General features: G+C 44.4%; 1 protein-coding gene across 2 annotated transcripts in view; it reads right to left on the bottom strand.

Annotated features, from left to right (window-relative positions):
* The window catches only part of SPATA13 (spermatogenesis associated 13), a 147990-nt gene that overhangs the window by 67602 nt on the left and 62914 nt on the right, over positions 1–17474 (bottom strand). Inside the window, exon 1 of one of the 2 annotated variants that reach the window (XM_090133813.1) lies at positions 7588–7720. The exons of the other annotated variant lie outside the window; for it this stretch is intronic. The gene's annotated coding sequence lies outside the window, so the exon portion shown is untranslated. Of the gene's footprint in view, positions 1–7587; positions 7721–17474 lie in introns of those variants that run through there. 2 annotated transcript variants of the gene reach the window in all.

The raw sequence follows: 17474 nt of genomic DNA, 5'->3' as shown, positions 1-17474 counted from the left end.
CCCATGAAAAATCCAGGCTGTGATCAAGGAGCCTTGCAATGAGGGCAGGAGCAGCAGTGCTCCCAAGGATTCCACCACAGCCCAGTACTGATGCTTGTAGCCTGGCCCTCAGATTTAAGTAAAGATATAGCATGGTGAGAGAGCCCACACACAACAGGAGAGCTGTCAGAGCCCTAATTTCTGCATTCCATCCACCCTAACAGTCAGCAGATAGCTTGCAGGAAGCTGTGGGAGTTAGCAGGCACTGAGCTTGCTCCTAACTGGACCTTGGTTAAGTGGGTTTTTCCCTGCAGTTTGTGTGTGCTAAGTAGCCCCCATCTCTTCATATGGACCCCAGACTCAATTCCTTTGACAAACTGTACTAGAAGAACTACACAGATCTGTTAGAAAGCATGAAGTAAGTAGGCAACACTAAATACATTTATCAAAGTGTATGGAACTACTGTATTTGTGATGAAATGTCAATGATTAATGCCCCATCCCTGAGATGTCAAAGTCAGGTTGGATGGGGCTTTGGGCAGCCTGACGTAGTGCCTGAGCTAGTGGTTAGCAGGGGCTTGGAACTAGATGATCTTTGAGGTCCAACCCAAGGCATTCTATGATTCTATGGCTGATTCTATGCTTCTATGATTTGCCAGATTTCTTTGCCGACTGATAGGACATCAGTTTGCAAGAGGCTGTGTGTAAGGACCAGCCCACCAGTCACATGAGTGAATTTGTGCATTCCCAATGCTCCACTCCCCTGATACTTCCAAATGCAAATTTCTGGGCACACGTATGAATGGGGTATACTCTCCAGTTCTCTGGTGACTTTTTTAATGCCATGAAAAAAAAAAAAAAAAAAAAAAAAAGGTTTTCTATTTAATGGCACTTTGACAATAATGTGTCTCTAAGGGAAGGAAAAAAATGCTTCATTTAATCTACATTTAGCCTTCTGAGTCTAAATTAATTGGTGGTCTAATGGTTATTTCTCTGTACATCATAGACAACATTAAAGACACTATATGTGCCTTGATAAAGCTGGTTTGAAAACTGAAATATGTTTATACCTTCCAGGATTGGATAAAACCTTGGCTGTTCTCTGTGATAGTACTTGTGATATTTGCACCGTTTCCATTTTCAGCCTATCTATTTAGGTCTCAATAGTCACATCTTTTCTCTTTCTGGGACTTCATTGTCTTCTACAGTCTTTCATTTATCTTGCCAAACTTGGCCTTCACATACACCACTCTGCTAGGAAGTTCTCTCTTGCTGCCATCCTCCTAATAGTGCTGGTCTGCACAGAAATCAGAACATACACTGGGTTCCCACTTGCAGCAGACCAGTGGAAGTACCAACCATTGTCTTCAAGTCTCTGACCATTACAGCCAATGGCTAATGCAACTAAGCTCTTGGTAAAGGTCTGCCTCCACTTACGGTTATTCTACTCGTATGCTTAATATTCTCACTTTTCTTCTCATAACACATATTCAAAAATAATTCCAATTCAAAAATCCATCTTTGCTATGGATCCTGTGGTAAGCAATATTGAGAAACTTTACTGGTTCAAAAATCAAGCGTCCTGAGTGGAGATTTTGACAAAAGTTCATTTTCAGAAGATTTTTGTTGTATTTCCTTTGCAATAGGAATAGTGTTTTTCCCTTTTAATTTTCCCAGCAGGGAGACGAGGCAGGCAAAGAGATGCAGAAAGTTAGTGATGTCATATCTCAGACATTTAATTCTTTCTAACAATGTAGGTGTTTTCCTCGTTAATTTGGCATTACATGCCTTCAGTATAGATTAAGATTTTGTTTGTTCAACAGACCGGCTGTTGAAGTTTGCGTTTTATTACTCCTTACAGCTGGCTTAAAATTCTGTAACAGGTAAGTCTTTTGGTAAACCACATTACGTGTTACTGTTGAACACTACTGTGCTTGACTGCCCACGGAGGCGGTTGAGTCACCATCCCTGGAGGTGTTCCAGAAGCATTTAGATGTTGTACTGAGGGACGTGTTTGAATGAGGAAATAGTGCTGGTAGGTGGACAGTTGGACTGGATCATCTTGGAGGCCTTTTCCAACCTTGGTGAGTCTATGACTCAGTCCTGCACACCATTTTCTTGCTTGTGAAGGTAATCCCATTAGTACCAGCGGAACAATGACTCCAGGACCACGTGGCTCCATGCAGTGTTAATACTTTGAGAACAGCAAAACCTAATTCTCAAAGGACCAAAAAATACAAAGAACCATCTCTCCCCCAGAACACAGTATTAACCAAAATGAGGGTTTCTTGTGCATTAGCAAGGATGATTAATGAATATAGGCTAATACTGTGTGATTGAAGACAAGAAAATGCAGTGCTGAATTTAAAAAATTGGGGGAGGGTTGCCTGGGTTATTAGCTGACTCTTCAGTCTGACTGTGAGCTGGTGGGATTTTACACACAGGTCTGAAGGCAAACGTAGCTGCAAGAAAGCTGGGAAACTGCCTTCAGTGAAGAGGAGCTACTTATAAAGAAATAGATAACCGGGGACAGAAACTATGTGTGGAGAAAAGAGAGGAGAGGAGAGGAGAGGAGAGGAGAGGAGAGGAGAGGAGAGGAGAGGAGAGGAGAGGAGAGGAGAGGAGAGGAGAGGAGAGGAGAGGAGAGGAGAGGAGAGGAGAGGAGAGGAGAGGAGAGGAGAGGAGAGGAGAGGAGAGGAGAGGAGAGGAGAGGAGAGGAGAGGAGAGGAGAAAATCATGCAATTTTATGGGTAAAAACCAGATTCTAAAGAATCAGTTTGATCTCTTCTTCTCCAAAGGTAATGGGAAATGGTAAGTACACCCCAAAACCCGAAACAGCTCCTGCTGCTCCAGCATGTGTGGATAGAGGGAGCTTGTTAGAATCTTTTAACTAAAAGCATCTAGAGCCTTACTCAACTTCATCTCTCAGACCTCAGCTGGGAAACACATCATGCCATTATCTGTGTCACAGCAAGCAGGGAAAGCTGTAGGGTGTCTGTCCACTGGGGAGTTCATCTTCCCACAAACTGACTCAGTGCTGCTGTCTGACTCTTATATGTGCTTTGCACCATTTCATGAGATATAAAACTTCTAAATCACCTGACTGATGATCTGCAATTGCATCATTACTATTTTCTCCCAGAAAATAAAAATAAAAAAAGTATAAATTCTGTGATTTGGAATATTCAGTTGAACAGGGAACAGTTAAAAATAATGTATCTTCATTTGCTTACAATAAAATTTTAAAACAACTCACAAAATATAAATATTTCTGATGTAGCCCCATGAAAAGTTTCCAGCAGGCATAAATCACTGCCCTTTATTCCTTTCCCTTTAAGTATTCTTTCTGAAAAATTCATCCAACTCATCAACTTTTTATCTGAAGAACAGTCTCTGTTTATCAGAACTGCTTCATAAACTCTTGGAAGTGAGTTCTGCTTATGTCCTTCTAAGGCTATGGAAATGGAGTATGCAGAGAGTGGTATCAAAGACTGTCAAATTATACTGCTCCTTGTGTTTATGAGTCAGAATCTGAAGGGCAGTCATATTTAGATGACAAAATAGAATAGAAGAAGAAACGAGGAATGCTAACAGATACAGTAGGTTGGTGTTCTTTTAAAACCTTGTAGGAGAACATGTCACTGTGCTTAGGAAAGGAGAAACAAAAATATAGAATTACATACAAAATGCTCCAACAAGATTTCTGGCCTCTCTGAGAACAGATGACTCTCAGTGCTACCAGCAGGAATGTCACTGCAAATTGGAAGCACCAATTAGTCACTCACTGCTTTGACATGTTTGGTTGCTCCTCATTCGTTTGAGATTTGCTTACTGATTGTACTAACCCACTGAAAGGTGAAAGATTTTGGAAGAGATTTACAAAGGTTACATGGAAATCCTGGTATCCAGCCCTCTCTAGGAAGCCGGGCATTGAACTGATGAACTGTATCTTTAGAAATTATACCAGCCAATTTGCACAAAAAAGGAGGGCAAGGAAAAACCAATATGGTTTTAAGGTCCTTAATTACCTTTACCAGCTCAAACAGCACTACTTTCTCCATTAAAATAATAATAATAATAATAATAATACAAATTTTAAAATAGTCTGATTGGAACAGAAAGAGTTTGAACATTTGCCAAAAATTTTGAGATTACAGCAACACCTACGAGCCCCTCAGACATATTGCTGTCATCTACGTGCACATCTTGTGCAGAGTGTGATGCATGTTGGACACACAGCAAGTCCTGCGTTTTAGGGAGGCGCAGCCCACCCTGTGCAGACACAAAATCCCTATCCATGGGCGGAATCATGTGGCTCTCCTACATCTTCCTGGGATTCCCGTGGTTTTATGGCTATTCTCTTTCCAATTATATCTAGAGATCTCCACCACTGCTTTGGGTTCTAATACCAGTCCACAAGTCTGCGTTCAAAAATGCCACCTTTTGTTACATGCGTTGTACAGATACATTCCTTCTTTTGTGAGATGACAGCATGATGCTTAGTAATTGCATGGCAGTCAATTAATTAGGATTAAATTGTGCCTGCATCTGAAAGGCAGTACCTTCATCTCTTCATCTTTTTTAAGGTTGGTTCTTGGAGGACCATTATCAAATTCTGATCATGGCCGCACATAAGCTGCTCTCACTGATTTTACAGTTCTCTCAGATAACATCAGATACCCTCACCTCAGATTTGTATCTTTGGTCTGACATCAGAAAAGTCTGGTGTATGTATCAGAAGAGCAGCGTATAACTTCACTCTCTGTGCGAGGAAGGCAAGGACTCTGACTGTGGCTTTCTGATAAATGAAGAACAATGATAGTCCCATTTCACAACGGAGAGCAAATAAAAGGTAGATTAAGCCCCTGTGGGTCATGTTGAGGACTTTTATAAATAACACTTTCTTTCTTTGGATCAGAGAGAGAATTCTGGCTCTTGAGTCAAGTTTGGGATCTACACATGGGATTTTACAGAACTGAAACTTGAGTAGATTCAAAATCATCCCCAAATGCAGGAAGGTTCCTGGAGTTTGAGGACTGAAGGATTACGTTGTGAACTCAGTTCACGTCTGCTTCATTCCTAGTTCACAAACAGTCACATCCATGCTCTGAGTAGGTGGTCTCAACATAGTCACTGCAGATATGTGTGAAATAGCAATGTGGTTTCTCTAATCCCACAGACAAACAAACAAACAAATAAAGGAGATCAAAGTAATCTTTCCTACAGTTTTTTTAACCATGTCTTTTAACTGCAGACCCAGATTCTACATCCATGAATGACATCAATGGCAGCAATTCCTTATCAAGACTTCCATGTGATTCCTCTGCTTCTAGGGCATGACAAGGATCCATCCAGTACAAACCAGGATCAGAAATAGTATTCTCTAAGCCAAACAGGGCTGGATCAGTCTCTTTGGAAACCATGTGTGAGAGTACAGAGTTGCTGTAAGGAGACATTTGGGGTTGAAAACACAACAAAGGGCTTGGGTGCCCTTTTCACCAAAATGCAGTAGGACAGGCAGTTTGCCACTCACTGGTATAGAAGAGCTTTGGCTCAAGTATAGTCCATACAGTGATGCAGTGCTCTGCAGCATGTCACTGTGCCATTCTGCTGTGCCACTTATCACAGAAGAGGAAGAAGCTAATCATGAAGGCATGCATCCAAACACTGCTCAGCACTTTCCCATCCCAGAGGGAATACAGCAGTAAAGATACTGACTGTCCCTTGCTCATGCAGGGAAGTTAGCCAGGATAATTGTATTATGGATATAGCTGTGGTGACACAACGTGCTACATTCTGATAGGTTTCTATGTGATGAATTACATGACTGAAGGCTGACACTAAGCCAAGGTGGCTGGAGGGACCAATGGTGGGATCAGTCAGGATAGCAGGACTAGGCCCAGCCAAGGTAGATGTAAGCAATGGGGAAGGACCCCACCAGCAGGGCCTGGGAGAGCAAAGTGGTGGGAGGGAGGGCTGCTGGGATGACATAGGGTCCTGCAGGGCTGGAGAGTCAACAAGCATGGGGCTGCCATGCCTTCCTGAGGGTTTGTTTTGTCCTCTGCACTGTGGAAAAGCTGAAGGAAATATACAGATTAAAAAAAGCTACATGGGAAAACAGGTATAAAGAAGAAAACTGCGCTGGAATGGCAAGTTTCATACAGCTTTTTATGGATTTTTTTGTGGTTAGAGGGAGGAAAACCAAAGCATCCCCAAACACTTCAACATCACTTGAGACACCTGGAAGTGCTGTAAATGTTACATTTTTGCAGACGGCATAGAAACAATTTCTCCAATGTATGAAGCCTAAACAAGCCTTCCTTTTGCATAGGTAAGTATTTGTTCCTACGCCTCTGATTTCCTCTGCTAAAACAAATATTTTTATGTGTGGAACCACTGATACAAAACACATCTGAGACCTCCCAGGAATGACTGCCTTTCCCAGGACTTCTCCTGCAGCTTTTGGAGCCAGGGTCCCTGCCACACATTTTCTTTTGCAGAGTCTTTCCATTTTATGACTCTTGAAGCAACTGGTCATGTTTATTGATCTTTCCGCACAGCTGCTCTTTTCCTACAGGAGCCCTGAGCCGGATTTTCTGCGGCCTGATGCATGAGGCCCCATGGGTCTCTGCAAGAGTGGGTTTCCTGATGCCAGCAACAGGAGCCGAGAAGGCAGTGGCTTTTTCACACTGAGAGTTTGTGGGTGTAAACGAAGCAGAAAATGCTACACACTGGCTTCACTTCCCCTGTAAAAAAATGTGCTTGTGTGATGGATTCCAAAATCCCGTGGGTAAGCTGGAGCCCAAAGCAGACGAGCTGCAGCGCACGAGGACGTGGCAGCAGGAATGCAGGAGAGCTGAGCTGAGAGGCACAGCCAGCGAATGCACTGTGCAGCCTCTGCGTGGAGGCTGCCACCAGCCCAGAGGCATCCTCAACACCTTTGTTTGTGTCCCTGGCAGCACCTCCCCTCAGTGGCTTCCACCATTCCTCACCCATTCTAACTGATTGAGCAGATCAGATAAAAACAGGAATGATTTCATAGAATCATAGAATCACAGAATCATTTGAATTGGAAGGGACCACTAAAGATCCAACCCCCCTACAATGAACAGGGACACCTACAGCTCCATCAGATGCTCAGAGCCCCATCCAGCCTGACCTTGAGTGTCTCCAGGGATGGGGCATCCACCACATTTCTGGGCAACATGTGCCAGCAGTAAAAGATTTCTTCTATATATCCAATCTAAATCTCCCCTCTTTTGGCTTGAAACCATTTCCCCTTGTCCTATCACAGACCCTATAAATGAGTCTGTCCCGTTCTTTCTTACACCACTCTCAGGTGTCCCCACACAACAGCAAGCACATATGACCCCAAAATAACCCATCTCTGGGGACAGCATCACCTGAAAGTGGGTTATGTTTCACAATTTGCAAAGGCTGCAAAGGGTGGCGGAGCTGAGCACCCTGCTCTGGGGTCATGGCAGCAGCAGTCCCCACATACAGAAGCACTCAGAAATGGACGGATGTAGCAGAGAGGGTTTGTAACTTGAAGAAAGAAGGGGAAAAAAGTAGCAGAAAAGGAAACTTTCAGGAAAATATCCATCTTACCTCCCTGCAGACCAGTCCAAAGCGCAGCACAGACAAATCTTTCCCCAGAAAACAGCTGAGGATCCCAGTCAGAGCACACGGCACAGACTTCCTCCAAACTCCCAGCCCCTCTGTGCTGCCCAGGAGCCGCAGCCCCCAAGCTGGGTGGGAGGAACAGCTGGGTGAGTGTCAGCACCGCACGCCCCATAAATTCTCCCACAGCCTTCTGAAGACGTGCGTCCCTGAGCAAAACACCCAAATCCCGCAGGCTGTTGACATAGTAACCACCCTGAAATTTTTTGCCCCCCTCAGAAGACAGTTGCGTAAAACAATTCACAATAGGAAAGACTTATCCAGCCTGCAGCGTGCTGGATTTTGTGGTTTTATTTATGTAAGGAGTAAAATAAAGAGTGTGAATGTTTATACATCAGAAACTTCACACCCTAACCAAGGGCTTCTTTCATAGCTGCAGTTAATATTAAAGATTTCCACAACTCTTTGAAGGAAGTGTATTATTAGCCAAACAAAAGACAAAAGCTCATTTCTAATGCACAAGTGAAGTAAAAATACAGCAACTTGTAAGGAAGTTTGAAAATATTTTGGATTTTCCTCTATTTATTTACATACACTTATCATAGAATCACAGAATCATTAAGGCCAGAAAAGACCACTAAGATCATCCAGTCTAACCATCCCCACCATGCCCACGGACCACATCCCTCAGTGCCACATCTTCACAGTTCTTGAACCCCTCCAGGGACAGTGACTGCAGCACCTCCCTGGGCAGCCTGTGCCACTGCCTCACAGCTCTTTCTGAGAAATTCAGATCCCTCCAAAGATGCTTGAACCATCTTAAAAATAAAGTTCACAAAACCATAGCAGCTACTGGGGGACATAACAGCCAGTCTGCCCTGCACGGCTTTTTCCAACTGTGGCAGCAAACAGATGGAGACGTGCGGAGGTTAAAGTCACACTGAGTGGACCTTGACACCTGGAGTTGAGTTGAGCTTTATCTGCAGCACTGCAGTGCTCACTCAGCATTGCCTTCTGAAAACTGCCGTATTTGTTGACCTGCAGAAGAGCTGAATTCTGTGTTATTTACTAAAGAAAACTTGTCTTTGAACAAGATTAAATCTGTGCTTAAGCTTGGAAACAGCAGAACATAGAGTGAAAGAGTGAGTGTTTCAGACTATGCACCCTACCACCCCTTTTCCTCCAACTCTGCCATTCATTACAAGTGGCCATGACCTTTCCCCACAACACAGCAAGTGATTTTCATTTAACTCACATTGTACATCTCCCTGCCCCTCTAAATCTTCATCCACTTGTTCTTCTTTGCCCCCAGCAGTGGGAGAGGAGCTGAAAATCATCAGACATTTCCCAAGCTGTCATTTGAATGGGAAAATCCTTCAGAAGAGAAGAAAGAGAAGAGAGGCAGCGAGTGCCCCTCATCCTTTCCCTGTGTCCCTTCTGCTCTCTTCGTTTGCTTTGTGCCATGTCTGAGCTGGGGCCTCCAGGGTAGCTCCTGCAGCAGACCCACTCCAAAATCAACCCACCAAAACACCGTAATTTTCCATTTCACCAGCCCCACTCAGCTGCTCTCGCTGTAATTGTGCAATTTCTGCCTGCAGACCATGGGCAGTGGTTGGTGGGCAGAACAGTGGCCCTCAGCTACAGCTGATTACACCAAATAAGAGCCTTTCTGTGCCTGTGCTGTCTCAGGACAATAGCATTTCCTTATCCCACAGACTGAAATGCTGTTGTATCTCCATGTAGGTAAGGGATGCCATACAGCTGAGCTTTTGCAGAAGGTAACCGACTGCAGTGCCTGCAATTCTCTGCACATGATGTGTAAAATCAGCCTTCACAAACTCACAACTCAGCTTTGAAAAACATATTACCATCTAGCAAAAGTATGCCAGAAGTAAACCAGATTTCCTTCCGCACAATGTGCATATCAAACAGATAAATGCTCTGCTGTCAGCAGCAATACAAGTCTCTCTGCTTTTGTAAATTGAATACAATTTTCATAAAATAAGCTATTAACTGAAAGAACAACAACAGTAGTATAGATCCTATAACTTATTCTTAGCAGGGCTCAAGTTATACCTTCCCTGGTAAATATACACAATACTGTTTGTACTAAGACTGGTTAACTTCGTACTTCTGAATCTGTTCTTGACCAGATATTCTCCTTGGACTGTTTACTCATCAATTATATCCTAATTAGACTGATTTGTGATACATAGATGACTTGGAATTGCAGCAGTTAGGCAACATTATCCCTGGGAATTCATGAGATAACAGTAATTTGCAAAATCTCACTTACTGGGATTGCTTCTGAAGGCGAACCACTGCACTGCAGAGATGGCACGGAAGTCCTGTGTCCTTTCATGATGGGGTTTGGGAAAACAAAGGAGTAAATGAAGGCAAGAAGTGGGCTGCAGCCCATGAGCTGCCTGCACAAAGCATTAGCAGCTGCTTAGTGCTGTGTTTGCAAATGCTCTGGTTCCTCTAGAAACACTTAATCCTTCCTGAATTCTGGTTGGCATTTAGGGTGAAGTGAAGGCTGTAAAAGACTGTTCTTGATTACCTGCTCATCTGTATGGTCCATTTTGCATGAGAGTGGCTTTTCAGCAAGATTTTTCAGGTTTAATTATTCAGTCCAGGTACTGGACACCTATTTATGAAAATGGCTCTGAAAGTGAGATCTCCTATGTTATGATGCTGGCCCACAACATCAGAGGCAGGTGGTGGTGGTATGGCAGTAGAGGTTGAGTCTTCCCACCAAAATTCTGTTACATGTTGTTCTCATGTGACCGATGGCAGCAGAGGGGCAGTCTGACAGAATGGTGTCTGACATGGAAGTGCATATGGAGCAAAGATGTGTCACTGAATGCCTCCATACAAAAAAAAATTGTACTCATCAATGCTTGCTGAACATTTGAGGTGACCGAACACTGGATGTGAGCTCAGTGAGGCAGTGGGTGGTGCATTTCAGCAGGGGCAACAGCAATATGAAATGCAAGCTACGTTCCAGACAGCCATAATTTTGTTCATCTCTGGTTAAAATCTGTAGTTCATGATGGGGACCATGTTGAAAAATAGTGTTTTGTATCTGAGAATCTGCTCTATCAAACAGAGTTCTTGAGCTTTTTGTATCTGTTGTAGTTTACATCAAAATAAATGAGACATTACTTTAGGAGTGACCTGCACACGTGGTTGTGTGCAGAGGCCTGTTTAATGCCATGTCGCACAGTGGGGTGGGGATGTTTGCTTGCTGTCCTGAACATAAAGGAGGAGACAAAGCAGAGACAACACAGGAAACTTAAGATCCCCTGAAGCCAAGTTGTGAGCACTCTATAAGTATGCTTAACTATTCTATAGAGTGTAATGCTGAACTACACTGAGTGGCAGCAGGGGTCGTGAAAACCATTTCAAAAAGTGGCAAAAAGAAGTGGTCAATTTTCAGAGTTCTCCTTTCCATTTTAGGGCTGATTTAAAAGTTAATTGGGTTTTACCAAATGATTTCCAAAAGATTCTACTCAGTGCAGCAGGATGCAATCCTAGAAGTCTTCTCCATGATCACAAATACTTAAAAGATGAAATCCAGAATAAATTCACACAACAAAGAAACCAACAAGGTTTGTGTCCCACTGCTACAAAAGCTGAATCATAGAATCATAGAATTGAATCATGAAGATAAAATCTATTTCAGTACAATGAGATAAACCTTATAGAAACCAGAACAGCAAGCCAAACTCATTTTGTAGCTGCTTCGCTGGTTCAAGCAAACCAGACTTTGTATCATAGAATGGTTTGAATTGAAAGAATCCTTACAGACCACCCCATCTCCAGGTATGGGGCATCCACAGCCTCTCTGGGCAGCCTGTGCCAGGGCCTCATCAACCTCTCAGTGATAAAATTCCCCCTGGCATCCAATCTAGTCCTTCCCTTTTTTAGTTTAAAGCTATTCCTCCTTGTCCTAGCACTATCAGACTATGTAAAAAGTTGATTTCCTCTTGTATATAAGCTTCCTTTAAGAACTGAAAGGCCACAATGAGGTCTCCCCAGAGCCTTCTCTTATCCACGCTGAACCCCAGCTCCCTCATCCTGTTTTCATAGGAGTGATACTCCAGCCCTCTAATAATCTTCGTGGTTCTCCTGTAAACCTTCTCCAAGAGCTCCATGTCTTTCATGAGCTAGAGGGTGCAACCTGGATGCAACTCTCAGATGGGACCTCACAAGAGCAGTGTAGAGAGGGATAACCCCCTCAGCCTCCCTGCTGGTCACCCCTCTTTTGATGCAACCAGGGATACTTTTGGCCTTCTGGGCTGCAAGCATGCACTGCTGGCTCTTGTTGAGGTTCTCATCCACCAGAAATCCCAAAGCCTTTTCTGCTGAGCTGTTCTCAATGAGTTCTTCTCTCAGTCCGTATTCTGGGATTGCCCCAACCCCATTGCAACACCTTGCACTTGGCCTTGTTGAATCTCATTAGGTTCACATGGACCCACTATTCAAGCCTGTCCAGGTCCCTTTGGATGGCATCTTTTCTTTCTATTGTATCAACTGCACCACTCGGCTTACGGTCATCAGTTGCTGAGGGTGCACTCGATCCCACTGCCTAGGACATTGATAAAGATACCAAAGAGCACCAGTCCCAAGATGGACCCCCAAGGGACACCACTCATGACTATATTATTCATGATTATCTTACTCAGTGAACAGAAAAACTCTTCATTTTCTTCCTTCTGGATTGTTTTTTCTATTTTAACTGCCCACCATCAAGCCAAGACAAACACTAGCACTGCCTCAAAGGAGTCTGCAGGAAAACAGCTGTTGGGAAAGGGAGGGGAAAAGCTCCTCCTCACATAGACAGGAACAACTCTCATGAAAGTGTTAATCTGTTTGGAATTACTGTGCAGCTCCTTAGCACTTCAGGGCCCTAGGAGTTTTGAGTCAGTGAGTCAGTTCAGGTCACAGAATCATAGAATTGTATGGGCTGGAAGGGACCTCTACGGATCATCGAGTCCAACCCCTTTGCAAATGATGTGATGTTTGTACCTGGACAGCCAAAAGACTCTGGTAGGAAAAAAAAAACAAAAAAAAAACCAAAAAGACAGGAAAAAGACAGCAGCAGATTAAATTCTCTTTCTATCAGGATAGTGTACTTTCATTTCAATTGATACTTTCTGTTTTACCAAGTCATGCTGTGTCTCTTGCCTACTCGTATTGGTAAGCACATAGCAGCTCCCACCCAACCTTGGTATGCTGACATCACCCTCCAGCTCCAGGCAGCCTTCACCCAATGAGGAAATGCACCTGAGCAGAGGTGGAAGGAAACTCAGGGAGCATCAAATATCAGTCTTGAGTGCCAGCATACCATAGCAGGCTGGTGCAGTCACCACTGGCTTTCTGTCAGAAACATTTTGGAACCGACACTTCTTTTTGTCTTGTATCCAGTAGCACATACTTTAAGGCTGACATTCTGCCTCCTGCCTCACTGGCTGTTGCACTGCACAGGTTGCACACACTGAATGCTTGCGGGAGTAATTTCAGTTGAATTTCTAACTCTCCTGTTCATAGGGAGGTATTTTGCCTTCTGAAAATGAGAATCCTTTCAAAGGTCGTGCAGCACTGGTGTGCAAGGCTCTTGCTCAGCTGGCCTAGCAAGTTGAAAGACCAGTTTGAGTTCTGCCATGCCTGGCAGTTTTGTATTTCCTCCTCTGGCTGTGAATCTTCTCTATGGAGGAAAAGCACTCAGAGAAAGGCAGAACATGCAAGATGGATACTTTCTCAAGCACAGCTTCCTGGTGGCACAGTGTTACTCGATCAGTCTCAGCCAGAGCATCATTATTTAAACGTGATATTTCTGCATGTAATCCAAGCCGTGACACCAAGTCCACCAGAAGCTTCTGTTGTGCTTTAATTCAGCAGCTGCTCAGCACTACACAGCCGCTTGCTCGCTCCCCCCACACGGGATGAGGAAGAGAAGTGGAAACAGAATAGAACTCAGTAATCAGAGCTGTATCGGAGCTGACAACAAGAGAAGCAGTAAGGATATGGGCAGAAGGATAGCAGGAGGAAGAAAGGAGGAGGAATGCAGCCCAATAGCCGGCCAGGATGCAAGGAAGGGCAGGCATGTGGGGTCTACAAGGTACAAGGAAGGAGGTAAACCATGCTGGATCTGTGCAGGGTGCTGTAGCCTAAGAAAGTCTCAGTGAGCAGCATCTTCCCATCCTGGTTATAGAAAGGTTCACAACAAGGAGTTGATCACTGCTTGTTCTCGTGTTTCAGACAGTTTTGGCATGAGCCCATGATTCCTCAGCACTGTGCAGTCACACTGCACTAACTTTAAAATCAGCCACAGAAGGGAAATGCAGAGTGTGGCTATGGGAAACACATCTAAATGAGGATGCCCACCAGGATGCCCAGGACAGTGCATGCCATAGCAAAGCTTCAATGCAGCCCCAGCATGACATGAGCCTTGTGAGCCCTGTAGAGCCCAGCTGGCTTGGGATGGCCATTGGATCACACACAGGGCTTTCCACACCACCTGTCTTATTTGGGATTTCCCCTCAGCTCATCTCCTGGCAATAGTGTCCAGTTCCAAAGCAATGATTGGAAGAAATGACCCCGAGCACACCATTTCACAGCTGCCATGTAGGACCTGGGCACAAGCCTTGTACAGCTGGCTCAGAAAGCCTTGTGCTATCAATGCTGCCATCCTGGTGAGATGACTTCATATTTTCCTGCCCTGAGGCTTTTTGAGCAATATGTATATAAAAGAAGATGCTGAGCATTTCTTTAAATTAATCAGTCCTATAGGTAATCAGCACCTGATTGGATTTCCAGCAATACAAAGGGTCTAATAGTTAATTTGTTCTTAGAAGAAGCTTTTTTCTTTTAATGCTCACCAGTATTTTTCCACGTTGTTCCATGTAACTAAATTAAGTGCTCTGATAACAGCACTAAGAGCAATGGAAAAGCCAACATATTAAATAAACTTGGCCACTTCTCATATTTTACATGCCATCTCTTGCTCACAGCCTGCGGGTTTAAGCACTTGGCAGTGGGAGCCAGGGCAGAAAGTGGCACTGGAATTTGTTCTTCATCTCAGTCTGAGTTTGATGACTTTTATCTGTTCAACAAGGCAAGAAAGCCAGAGCTTTTTGTGTTGTTACTTCGTATGCTGATCTGCAACCCAGATGTTTGGAGGCCTACTAGAACAAGAGAAGAAAAGAAGTATGGTTTAGAGCTACCCTGCAAGGTCTTTGAACTTCTGGGCCGCAGTGAAGCTTCAAAACGTTGACTAAAAAGAGGGCTTGATACATCCAGAGCACTGCCTCAACTCCAAGAAAACTAGAGATATTTTGTGCAAGACAGCTCTGCTGTCCAACCCATCCTCTGGAAACTCACTGCCCAGCTCCTGGTCAGCAAGCCAGGACACCCTCCTGCTTGGGATTTGTGGAGCACATCCCATCACGGCTTGGTCTGATGCCCCTGCTCATGGCCAGTGGCCTCTCTGTTTTGTTCTGCTCATGAAAAAATACACCTTGGGTGATTTCACTCTGGATTTTAGCCTGGATCATCCTCCAGGCCACAGAGGTCCCACTGATGCTGTCACTCAGTTTTGCCAAGGAACAGTCAATCACAATGGGTTGTTGTGTAGCAGCACGTGGATTGCTTATGGCAGTGCTTTGCCCAGAGACGTGGGTTCTGGTTTTCAGTAAACAAAAGGCAATGCAAGCAGGGCGAAGATGGCACAGGTGAAAGTACACAGATGTGCTACAGAACAAACATGATGTGATCTAGGACTCCTCCGAGAGTTTAAAAAGGCCTGTTTAAAAGGACTAAATTACTACCTAGAGGTTCTAACTTAAAACAACAAGAATAAAGCTAGTTTGTTCATTTAAAAAAAAAAAAAAAAAAAGAAAGAATCCTGCTTCTTAGAACAGTGAGAAATGGCACTTTGAAAAGAATAATATATTACTTGGACATAAATAGCTGTCAAAAAAAGACAAGGACATTAGCAAGTGGGGACTCCTCACTGAGAGGCACTTGAGGCCCCCTTTTGCCACCTGGATAATCTCTCAAGAGAGGTTCACTCCATTGCTGGGGCACACATTCAGGACATCAAAAAGTAGCTATTGGGTATGATAAAACCAGAGGACTACTATCCACTCCTACTCTTCTAAGCTGGGGTACTGGAGGCTGCAACAAGGAAATTACAAAATGTTTAAAGAGACTTCTGTCATATTTTGAAAGGATCAGGTAATGTTCTCCTCAGTCCTCATTGCTGGTGACTGGGATCCAGGCAGAAGGAGGAGAATAGATCAGCTGAATGAATGGCTGCATGTGTGATGTTGCGTTCAGTGTTCTGGGTACTGTGATAATTGAATCATGGAACTGTTTGAGTTGGAAGGAACCTGTAACAGCCAGCAAGTCCAACTTCCCTGCCATGAACAGAGTCCCATCCAGCCTGACCTAGAGTCACTCCAGGGACGGGGCATCCATTACCTCTCTGACAAACCTGTGTCACTGCCTCACCACCCTCACTGTAAAAAATTTCTTCCTTATCTCCAGTCTATACCTCCTCTCTTTTAGTTTGAAACCATTTTCCCTTGTCCCATCTCAGCACACTCTTTAGTATAGTCTGTCCCCTTCTTTCTTACATTCCCCGTCCATATACTGAAAGGTTGCTCTAGGACTCCCCAAAGTCTTCTCTTCTCCAGGCTGAACAGCCCCAGCTCTTAGCCTGTAATGGAGAGCTGTTCCATCCCTTGCATCATTTCTGTGGCCCTCCTCTGGACACACTCCAACAGCTCCATGTCTCTTTTGTACTGAGGACTCCACATCTGGATGCAGTACTCCAGGTGAGGTCTTACCAGCACAGAGCAGAGGGGCAGGATCATTCCCTCATCCTGCTGGCCACACTGCTTTGGATGCAGCCTAGGATATGGTTGGTTTTCTTGGCTGTGAGGGCACATTGCTGGCTCATGTCCATCTTAACATCCACCAGTAGTCCCAGGTCCTTTTTGGCAGGGCTGTGCTCCATGCTTACATCTCCCAGATTATGCTGATAGTGGGGGTTGCCATAACCCAGGTGCAAGACCTCTTGGATCTTGGATGCAACTCTTGAGAGACCAGACATGTCAGTATCAGATGGGATGCAACTATCCAGAAGGGGCAAGAAAATACCGGGCAGCAAGGTGGTTGGACTAATTATCAGACCATTAAACTAGATTCAATGTGGAAAGGGGATGTACTTCTGAGTGACAGAGAAGAGCTAGGGAACACCTAGCTTTAGGAAGCAGCAGAGGAAAACCTCAGAGTTGGCTCAGAGGAATGACCAAACATAGCTTTCCTTCCCCAAATCCGGCAAAGGGCCCCTGCATAAATGAGGGTAAGACAGGTCAGTGAAAAGAGGATATATGTCCTTCAATGTATAATGAGGCAGAACCTAAAAATCTACAGAACACAGAGGAATGGGAGCCAGGTCAGTGAGGAGAGTGAAATGCATCCCTGAATCCGCCAGATGCAATGATGGAGACAAACCATATGCAAGACCCCAGCATGACAGAGATCCCATCAGGTGAGTTCCAGTGTTCCTTTTGCAATCCAGCAAAATCCCAAGCCACAGTGCACTAAACCACTCCCACTAATCACTGGCTTAGCAGGAGAAACACCACTTGACTGTGGGTACATGGTTTCTACTTTTTGCTCTGGTCCAGGAAACAGAAGAGATACTCAAGGCAGCCTTAGCCATGAGGGAGGATTTTGGCTTCCTCATGAAGTTCACTTCCCACTCATTCACATGCTGCAGCAGGGCTCTGGGAGGCCACTCAGAAGTGGCAGATGAGTGGGTATTAACATCTCTTTGACTCTCCAGGTAAATCCAAGCCTGC

The sequence above is a fragment of the Phasianus colchicus genome, chromosome 1 (assembly GCF_987193195.1).
Source record: "Phasianus colchicus chromosome 1, bPhaCol1.hap1.1, whole genome shotgun sequence".
Classification (NCBI taxonomy): domain Eukaryota; kingdom Metazoa; phylum Chordata; class Aves; order Galliformes; family Phasianidae; genus Phasianus; species Phasianus colchicus.
Note: the sequence above shows the minus strand (reverse complement) of the source record. Positions and strands in the feature narration are given on the sequence as shown.